Source organism: Limanda limanda, chromosome 2 (genome assembly GCF_963576545.1).
Source record: "Limanda limanda chromosome 2, fLimLim1.1, whole genome shotgun sequence".
NCBI lineage: Eukaryota > Metazoa > Chordata > Actinopteri > Pleuronectiformes > Pleuronectidae > Limanda > Limanda limanda.
Genome location: NC_083637.1, coordinates 28,702,208 through 28,712,727, shown reverse-complemented (window position 1 = coordinate 28,712,727; position 10,520 = coordinate 28,702,208). Strand labels below are relative to the sequence as shown.

Here is a 10,520-nt window from a genome sequence, read left to right as displayed (position 1 = left end):
TGTACCTATTACCTATTATTGTTGCATCAGATGTGCTGCAGGTGTTGGTATTCTTAGCTGCTATCATTAGCCGCTAGTATAATGAGCTGCAGGTGTTGGTATTGTTAGCTGATATCGTTCATGTGTCAATATTGATTCTTTCTTGGAGAATCATCAAGATTCTACGCCACGGGACGGTCACACTATGGTATGAAATCGTATATACCGATATAGTTTATCTCCATCTTGCTGAGATGACACTCATCTCAATATGACTTTGATCTGATGAAAGCCCTATGACAAGTTCGTCAAAATAAAAATGTCTAAAATGGCCAAAATGGCGGGCGTCCTGTTTTGTCAAGCATATCTATCCAAGATACTTTTTTGTTTGTTATGTAAAGACACATGGCCCTACTGATTTTTGTACACAAATGTAGTTTGAGCGAGGATGAACCTTGAACACCGAAGTTATAGAAATTTTGTGTGTCACGGTGAGTTGATGAACTTTAACGCCACACCACTAATATAGCGTTTGAAAAAAAAAATCACAGTAATCATATGCCTACATTATCATTGTCTTAAGACCCATTTGATACAGTTTGACATGGTTGAGGTCAGTGGATGAGGAGTAATACATCCAAGTGTAAGAAATTAAAAAAACCAGACATTTCCTGTTGCCACCAGGGGGCGCTGTGATCTTAAGTCATGATTTCTGTGTAGATGTCGGGACTCGTCTTACATGTCTAGTTTGGATTCCATTGGACCATGTATGTCAGAGATACACAACCTCGTTTTTTAATGGTGTGTAATCAAACTTTGACACCACGCCACGGCCAAACTTAGGGACAAAAACACGAAATTTGAAGTACTTGAGGTATCTCTATCTTGTTGAGATGACATTCATCTTTATATGAAGTTGATCTGATGAAAGCCCTGGGACAAGTTGGTCAAAATAAAAAAATTGGAAAATGGCCACTAAATCCAAAATGGCGGGCTTCCTGTTGTGTTTTCCACAGGAGAGGCGGTGGACTAGTTGCAGAAACTTGGACTATGGGCAGAAAAGGTCTCTGGTTGGTCTCTGGTTCGTCTCCACGGAGAAACAACAAAAAGACGAACCTGGATTGATCTGTCCAAAAATCCAAGAGGATTCTCCCTACCCTGTCTAGTGCCCCTGAGCAAGGCACCTTACTCCCCCAACATCTGCTCCCCGGGCGCCGTACATGGCTGCCCACTGCTCTGTGTGTCCTCCTGCACCAGATGGGTTAAAAGCAGAGGTTAAATTTCCCTCCTTGCATGAGTGTGCTTGTGCATGTCTGTGCATGTGTTTGGGACAAATAAATGTATCTTAATCTTAATCACAATGCACCTCAGACTTTTTTGTGCGTCTGTTCATGAAACACAGGTGTCCCGATTTTTGTGAAGATCGGTGAAGGCTAACCTAGGGGCTTTTCCTTAGATGGCGCTTTACAGAAGCCTTCTGTGAACTCCCTGACCAGCTTGTCCAATCCTTAATGCTGTAGCCTAGCAACAGAGCTGCAGATGGAAATGATGGGAAAGTTTTTTTTTTTTTTAACAAATGTACCGTTAGCTGTTAGATTGAGTTGGAGTGTGGTACTCAAGCCCTGGACGTCTTGTCGCTTGTCTGCGCCATAACCTCTTTGAAAGCCAGTTCATCAGAGAAGCCGGTGAATCCTGGGATAGCTTGGGCCGGGCAGGACCAATCACTTCTCTGGGAGGGAAGGACGCATTTGTAGGAGCCTTCTTAGTGGAACAGAGTCATCACACTGCTGCAACCTAATTGGTATTGAAACGCAGCCCCTGAATTGAGACACAGCTAGTATGTAACATATTTAAAATGTTGTGGTTGTTTGTTCCCATCAGAAGTTTCTGAAGATCAGACTGAATTCAGTTTGCTGTTTGAGGTGCTTCATTGATGTGTGAGCATGTGAATGTTTATGCACATCTTATTAGGCTTCTTGTTTTTATCATACATTCTGTGTTCCTTAAGTATTTTACAGTTCAGAAATAGGTAGTAAAATTAGAGTGAAGGCCTCTGATGAGTCCACTGGGCTTCCTGCCTCCCACAGCACTATTAATTATAATCTTGTCATTTTGTACATGTATCTTTAAAACAACTCTTTTATATAAAAAAATAAAACAGCTCCAAAACATATGAGAACATGGTTTTATAAAGAGAGATTCAGATCAAGTATTGATGAAGTCACAGCAGTATTTTGATTCAAAAATGTATTCCAGACAGTCCGGTGCTGTATTTGGTTTATTTCACTGATTTCATCTCCTATCCTTTAAACCACAGTCAGAAAAGCAGTCAGAAGTTTCAGTGTTCCTTTCTTACTAATTTGTTAAAGTCTCTTCTTTTTTCTCCAGGTCTAAAGTCTTAAAACTCAAAGCAGGATGCTTGGAGATGAATGTGTGTCTGAGCAAAGGCCTTGGCCATGTTGGCTGAGCCGGTGCAGCAGCTGAGGCCGGCTAAGGAAGCTCAGTGATGGTGGTGACTGCGACTGCAACCAGTTACAGACTGTGTGTTCCCAGTTCACAAGTCCACTCCTTCTGTGGGGAAAAAGCTAAGCTTGGGATGCCTGATGGGGAACTGAGGGGGAGAGATGGGAGAGGTGGGTGTGGCAGGAAAGGATGGAGGAGACGGGGAGTTTTGGGGTCATGTTGTGAATGGAAGGGTGCATGGCAGGATAGTGTGTGTGCGTGTGTGTTTGTGTGTGTCTGCGTGAGGGTAAGGCTGTCCCCACTCTTTTCTTCCTGCCACTTTACTGAGGCCATGGCAAACGAAACGCCAGCAGAATTAAAAACATACAATTTCAAAACGGAAAGAGAAAAGGGTTAAAAAATGCTAAATAAGCTAAGCTTGAGGCTTGAGAAGAGAAGAGTTGATGGAGATACTGCCCCAAAAAAAACTAAAAAAAATTATAGAAATGAGAGAAAGAATTCTTTACAGGTATAGAGAGTTTAGGAAAGATGGGCAGCTGTGACTCCATCCCCTTCAACAGCATACACATATCATGCCTCCAACAGGAAAATCAAAGCAACAACAAACAACTCTGGTCATGAAATCAAAATAGAAACTCAAAGATGGAAAAAATACAAGTCTCACAGAAGATTGAAAAACAGTCCACACTATGAGGCGGTAGGGGATTCTTGGTGCGACTACAAGTTCTGCGAAGAACTACAAGTTGAGGGCTGCGTCTTCACTAGTAATAAGCCGACCCTTATTGTGGTTAGACAAGCAACAAAGCAAACAGGGTCAATTTCTATCCATGTTTCCAACCGACCAGCACACAACAGCCAGAATAGTGACGCAGTGAGCTTTTGGAGGAGTGTGCCTGTCGGCCGGGAGAGTCTGCAGAGATTCTTTCATTATGGTTTGATTCCACATTGTGTGGTGGTGGACGTAGTGATGAGCAGAAACTTTAGACAATTACAGAACCAATTTCATTGATCGTTTAGCTGTAACTGATGTGTTGAGTTGATGGGGTGAAATGTAACCCAGTATTTAAAAGAATCTCAGAATGATTACATGATTGTGAATGGATACGGGAGGTTTGTATTGCTGTAGTGTGGCACCATCGGGCCCTGTAGGTCAGTGTTCTGACTGTTGCGAGCTACGCGGCTGTCACCTTCAGACTGAGGCTCATGGCTGATGTTTCTATTGGCTTGTGGCAAAATCGCAGGAAGGTTTATGTTTTATTGCTTTGCAGAGCAGGTAGGTAACTGCAGGCTCCCTGGATGACTGGGTGCTTTGTATCTAGACCTCCTCTCTCTGTGCTAGACATGAGGTTATGTATCGTCCTCGAGGCAATCAAGGTTTTCCCTTATTAAAGGTGATCATTTAAAAAACAAAACAAATAAAGCAACAAAAACACCCAACTGAGCCATAATAACAGGACGCGTAAGGAAAATATGATGTTTGGCACGCTGGGGTTAGGAAAGCCAGAGGGAGAGGGAGAGCATGGGAGCAGGCGTCTTGTTTGGGCATCAAGCCCAAGGCTATGAAGGCCCACTGTGGGGCACATCTGTGCTATAATTCATATTAACACACACACACACACACACACACACACACACACACACACACACACACACACACACACACACACACACACACACACACACACACACACACACACACACACACACACACACACACACACGTACAAACACACACTCATCATGTCTTCCTGGTCCATGTGTCAGGATAGAATGAGTGCAGTCCAACATCTCTGTGTCCTTACAAATGTCCAGCTGGCGGTGCAGCAATACAGCAAACCTCTGCGTAGTTTGGCTGCGGGTCAGCCATTAAAATAAATGTATAAACACACCAGGGTCCAGCAGTCCGGGTTTCCTGCACCAGTGAATGTGTTTTAACCGTGTCGTCCTCTGGGAGACCCCTCCCTCGCCATATCTGATGTGGGGTCACAGCTCGTTCAGGAAGGATGCTTGCTGTGCGGCGACGAGGAGCCCTGGGTACCACTTCTTTAAAATAGATCCTCTCTTCTTCTGTATATGCTATTTAAATATATGCACTCCTCTGCACAGCCAGGTCTACAATCATGAGCTTAATTATAAGAATGTGATTAAACAATGATAAAAATAATAATATATATAGTCGTAGCAGTTTTTGTCAGCAGCCATCACTAGAACATTCAGGGTGGTAATTGCATATGTACAACGACAAAAAGTCATTTACATCCAGAGCTGGAGGCTCGGGGTCAGAAGTCATATGTGTTGGTTTTGGTGGGGAGGGAGGGGTGCGCTGAATGCTGGTGTGTTATCTGAGTCTCTTCTCTGCTGAGTAGATGGACATGTAGTAGTCGTTGCTGCCTACGGCCAAGTGCGGCTGGAGGGAGACAAAGAGAAAAGACAGTCACACAATCAGTGTAAACTCTAGCAGACAGTGAGATGAGAACATCCCATTAAAATATAATCCCTTCTATATTACCTTAACTGATACCGTGGTAATCTAATAAACGGCTTCTAATGGAGTAATATAGAGTAAGCTAATGCTAACCCCTTGGCAGTGGGCCACAGTAACAAGCGGAGAAGCTGACGTTTGGAACATGGAACACCAGAACAAAGTAGTTCACACCAAACATGAGTCACTCTACTGAAACTAAAATGGAACTCAGAATAGTACATACGACCACCAGGGCCAACAGTCCTATTGTTAAACAACATTTCAACACCTTTTTTTGGATCTGCACCAAGTTGCAAAAACTAACAAAAATCTAAATATTTTGTCTAACGATGCCAGAAAAAATCAGTAGGAGCCATTAACTATTCTCTGAGAAATCATTAGAAATGTTGAAAAACACCCTGTGGGTTCTTCTGTCTGACCCATACCACACCGTTCAAACTAGTTTTATGGAAATCCATGCAGGTGTTTTTGCATAATCTTGCTTTCAAACAAACAAAAGTAAGAAAAGTAAAGGACCAACAATCAGAGGAAAGACAAGTACTTGTGTCTCAAGGTTTTGAGTGACGCTGAGGTGTGCTAACGGCTAACTGCTGCTCCGTGGCAAAACAGACGGGGAGGATTATTTGGACTGAAAGTTTTATATATGGACAAAAATGAAAAATAATAAATAATACAATAATATTATATTATTTGATTAACGGATCCTAATCTGATAAGGACTCTTAGTTACCAAAGTCAGTCAAGAAGAAGTTGGTAGTTGCTAAGGATTATGGCGCCCTGTTAAGAAATGGATTTGTAGAATATGACTTTCTAATGTGTGTTTTTTTACCACCTAACATTATACAGCCGAGCAGCTCAGAGTCTGGGTCAGCACCGACCACAGGCAGAGGAACTGGTGGGTCTTTGTTCAGGAGATTTTATTTGGTACCAATTTAGATTTTCCCTAAAGACGGCTTCAGACACGACACTTCAATAGGTTGGTGTTACTTCATATTCCACTACATTTATAAAAAAGTTCTACTGAAGTTAAGATATTTAACACTTAACACCATCACTTTATGAAATGTTATATATTATTATGGAATAAATAACCAAGATGTAGAGTTACTGTGAAGTGCTTGATAACTACAGCAACTACATTAATTAATGATGATCCGTGTTTGTTTACCCAGTTGGGATGGAAGGCTAAACAGCTGATGGCCCCGATCCTTTGTCCCATGAAGCCGTCGTAGTATTTAATGTTGCTGATCACGTCGCCGTTAGCGTTGTAGACAGCGATGAACTGGTTCATTGATCCACTGGAGGCCAGAGGAGCAAACAGAGAGAGGGAGAGAGAGATAGAGAACAGTGAGTTGAGGCAGTGTCTCAGCTTTAATATTAATCATATGCTTTCATTTTTTAGGGTGAAATTTCACTTCATAGATGGATGTCAGGCGTATTGTCCAGATATATATTTTGTTTTGTCTGACTCATTTAAAGACGCTCAGTAGTTTATAAATCATCTTCTGTTAGTCAGTTCAAAGATAAACAAAGAAAATCAATATTTCTTTTTACTCTAGGCAAAGACAGTCAGAACGCTCTGGATGTTCTTAAAGTGAAGAACACTGGAGAAGCTTTTTCTTGGGACCTGAGTCGACACAAAGAGACTCACCAGGCGAACAGGTTAGCCTGTGGGTGGATGTCCAGAGCTGTTAACCCCTTCACCGTCTGCAGAATGTTGATGGAGTCTGGTGTCCGGGGCTCGAAGAATCGAACATCTCCGTTGACACTGGTGGAGAACAACAATGTCAGTGAGGGAAAAAAGACAGAATTCATATCCAAGTAGGAAGAGAGGAGGTGTGTACCCGACACTGATAATTTGCCCATCTGTCTCCTTCTGTATATGAGCTTTGACCACCCAGGCTCCGTGCTCCCTGTAGGTCATCACCCAGCTGCACACACACACAAAACAGACAGAACAAATGTCAGTACAGTTAACATGTAACTGAGTGTGTCCTCACAAGGCTCTGACTGGATAGACATGACCTGTGTTGTTGCTCAGAAGCCCAAAACAATGAGGAGGACAACAATAAAGTTACTCAAAAATTAAAAAGCCAAAGGATGTATTGCAAAAGAATCAACCCGTATACAAGATAATCTAGTAAATAAAGAAAAATGGACCATGGACAGCCTGACTCTGTCATCTAGCACCCCCCCAGTTCCCCTATGGAACTCTCATTCATTTGTACGATATTGTCTTCTAACTTCAATGTGTGAAGTATATTCAGTTATGATCTGCTTACGCAGTATTGCAAAAGCATTATATGAAAACTGACATTACTATGTATTCAGGACACTGTTAATGAAAGAGAGAAGAAAAAAACGTATGAATGTAATATTAACAATTAAAACAATTCTGTTTTTCTAAGCCAAACGGCAAAAGAAGAATTTCAAAGTTTTTTAAATGAAATAAAAAGCAGTAGGAAGACACGGGAAGTGTTATGATATTAGATAAAAGAGTCTGATTGTGTTTGAGCTTGTCTGAGTTTATTCCTCTAGAAAGGAAAGCTACTAAAAAAAACAAGTAAACATAAATAAAATCTCCCCATGCTGTAATACAGCTGAGTAACCACTGGGTGACGCCATGTAATCGTGGCTGAATAAAGCAATAGCTGCCTCTTGAGACGCTTCGAGTGTGGAGGAAAACGCCTCCAACTGCCCTGACCACCTTCATGGAACTAAACTGAATCTTAATTAACCACATTTCATAATAATAGTGAAACTATTAACGGGTGTGACAGGAAGTGCATCTGATTGTCCAAACAACTGGTAGAAACATAAAAAACATTTTAACTCTCCCAGCAATGAATATCCAAGTTAAAAGAAAATAAATGAACATCAATAAACAAATATGTAAATTTTTTTGCCAAACACTAAGGCTAAAGCCAAAAACAAGCCGCGGCTTAACAAACCCCTAAATTCTTCCTCCTGGCAGGCAGACATTACCTGTCTTCCATTCCTCAGCAACATAGGTGCTGAAGGATGTAACTCTGCCTGAGGGGAACTATTAAATTAGCTTTACTTAAAGATTTATGGGTCACTGTTTTTTCCCTTTGAGACTGAAATTAAAATAATGTTTAACTAACTGGGGGGGGGGGGGGGGGTGCAGTGCCACCAGGGTCCATTAAAAGTGGTGCCAACCCCAAAGGGAGATTTACAGCACGTTAAATATAATAAAGATAGATTAGAGAAGTGAATAATGCAGGACTCTGTAGGAGTTAATGCCCACAGAAACTGTTATGTGTGTGTAAATATTGGTGTGACGGGAAAAAGGAAGAAAATAGGGATGGAATGTAATGATCAAATCTAACTTTCTGATTAGGTCAGAGGCTGTGCTTTACCATTCATTAGGACCCATCCTCCTGTCGAACACACGGACAGATCCGTCACCCAGACCGGCAACGATTAGTGAACGCTTGGAGTCACAGGACAGGCTGGTCACACAGCTGTCTGCTCCGGTTGGGATGTCCTGGTGGTCACACACACACACACACACACACAGAAATCCCCTGGTAAAGATGTGTTACAAAACCTACTAAGGTAATACTGTTGTTACAAGGCTAATTTCCCCCGAAAGCTTCTTGGAAATCATCAATCATGAGCCCTGTTGACTGTTGGCCCATTTGCAGTTGGACGCAGTATCAATACTCAGCCACAGGCGAGGCTGGGCCATTTGTACTTGTATTAAGTCCATCAATCAAGACAATGATTAGCTCACTAAGGACCATTAGATATGTAAAAAAAAAAGGGAGAAAAAAAGAAACCGCACTAACGGTTCTCAGCCACAGATTTACATGAGTTATCCAAAATAGGAGGGGGGTTACCATACCTGGACCTTCATTTCCCGGTCAGTGTCCCAGATCCTGATGACTCGCACGTCTCCAGACGTCTTGAGGAGGCCTGTCTCCTGCTCCCAGTCCACAACCATACCTGCATCTGCGTCACAGGATGACATGACACTTGACACATGAATACCATATAAAACACCCACACATGGTTTACACTAGTACTGTGTATTGATTCACACATCTTGAATGAAAAAAAAGAAGCTGGCTTGTTTTCACACATAAAACTAAAAATGTCAGACAAATGAGCATTCAATGTTACATTTTAGTGAATCATTTGTATACAATGTGAACTGTTATTTATTAAGTGTTTTTAAACTGAGCTAATTTCATTTATAAATGAAACGTCACACCACTCACACAAACACAGCTGTTAAACACACTGAGCATGTGTCGGTCCCTCTTATACACAGCACACACAAGCTGTTGGAGGTTTCCGAGTGTCACAAATTCACCTTCCTATTAATGTTTCTACTTGTCAGATTTCCATATACTAATCCCTGTGTCGTTTCATAGTCAGCCACTCCGCTCCTGCTCTGCACTTCCACACCGGCTCCACCCACATACGCACCTGTCTCCAATCGACTCATTAGTTACCACCAGTATATCTGCCTGCCAGTTTCCTTTGTCCTCTGCCAGATCGTTAGTGTTTCGTACCTAACCTTCCAGCGTTTACCTACCTTACTCATCGCCTGCCTGACCTCCTTGTGATCTACCTGCCTGTTCTCTGGACCTCTCTCTCGCCTACTCCCTGTCGGACATTGTTTGCCTTTGGACTGACCACCTGGCTCCTGACCTCGGTTCTGTATTCTGGATTCCCCTGTTGCCTACTCCCTACTGGTTCTGTTTGCATCGGACTGTCTGCCTGGATCTTGACCTCTGCTTCGTAATAAACCAAGAACTTTGCTTAATCCTAGTCTGCTTCTGTGTCGTTGCTATTGGGTCCACGCCTGCCATTTCTGCCGGCCCTGACACCGAGGCTCTTGCTGCCACATGTGGCAAGTTAAATCAAGGATTAGTTCCTGCATCGCTGCGTTACTAATGAATCCTCCACAAAGGCCTCAGCAGGAACAAAAATGCTCATCTCCTGCAGAGACTGTGGGAGACTTTTAATGCCACTTTATAAAGTTCCACGCAACACACATCAGCTAAGTTTGTGTTTTTGATCAAAGTTCCACATCCTTCGTCTTTGTGCTGACAAAGTGGAGTTTTGCATTTTGCGTCCTCCGTGACCAGTCAGCCACTGGGAGATGCAAGCTCTGACACTGTAACTGAGCCTGTCAGCAGGTCCTGGCTTTGATGAGTCAAATGGCACTCGGGTGAGAAGGCGAGGAAGGAAGACTCAGAGATTCATATGTTGGCAGTCACAGCAGGAATGAAGTGAGCAGCGCCATCTCAGCCACACTTGGCCTGCTGGCTCAGTGATGCCTGGCACCAGTGTCGGCGCTATGGGGGGGCATTCGCGGGCCACGCCCCCCCGACAGCCTTACTGTGCCCCCCCAAGTCATGCCCTGTGTTGTATTAATTAATTATTTCTATTATAGTAAAAGTCAGACGTTTTCCTTTATAAATAGGCTTTATAGGCTATTATTAAACGAATTCGAACAAAAATAATCTTAAAAGAAGTGTGTGTGTGTGATTGTTGATTGGTGTGTTTGAATTTATTATTACAATTGCGTCACGGTAGAGTTGACGGCTGTAGTCAGAGC

At 42.6% G+C, this 10,520-nt stretch overlaps 1 long non-coding RNA gene across 1 annotated transcript; it reads right to left on the bottom strand.

Annotated features, from left to right (window-relative positions):
• Positions 1–4,171: 4,171 nt before the first annotated feature.
• LOC133021427 (uncharacterized) lies at positions 4,172–6,692 on the bottom strand. Its single transcript, XR_009682961.1, has 3 exons — positions 6,579–6,692; positions 6,096–6,225; positions 4,172–4,849 (listed from the first exon to the last, which is right to left on the bottom strand). It is a non-coding gene; the product is annotated as an uncharacterized LOC133021427 (long non-coding RNA).
• Positions 6,693–10,520: the final 3,828 nt, after the last annotated feature.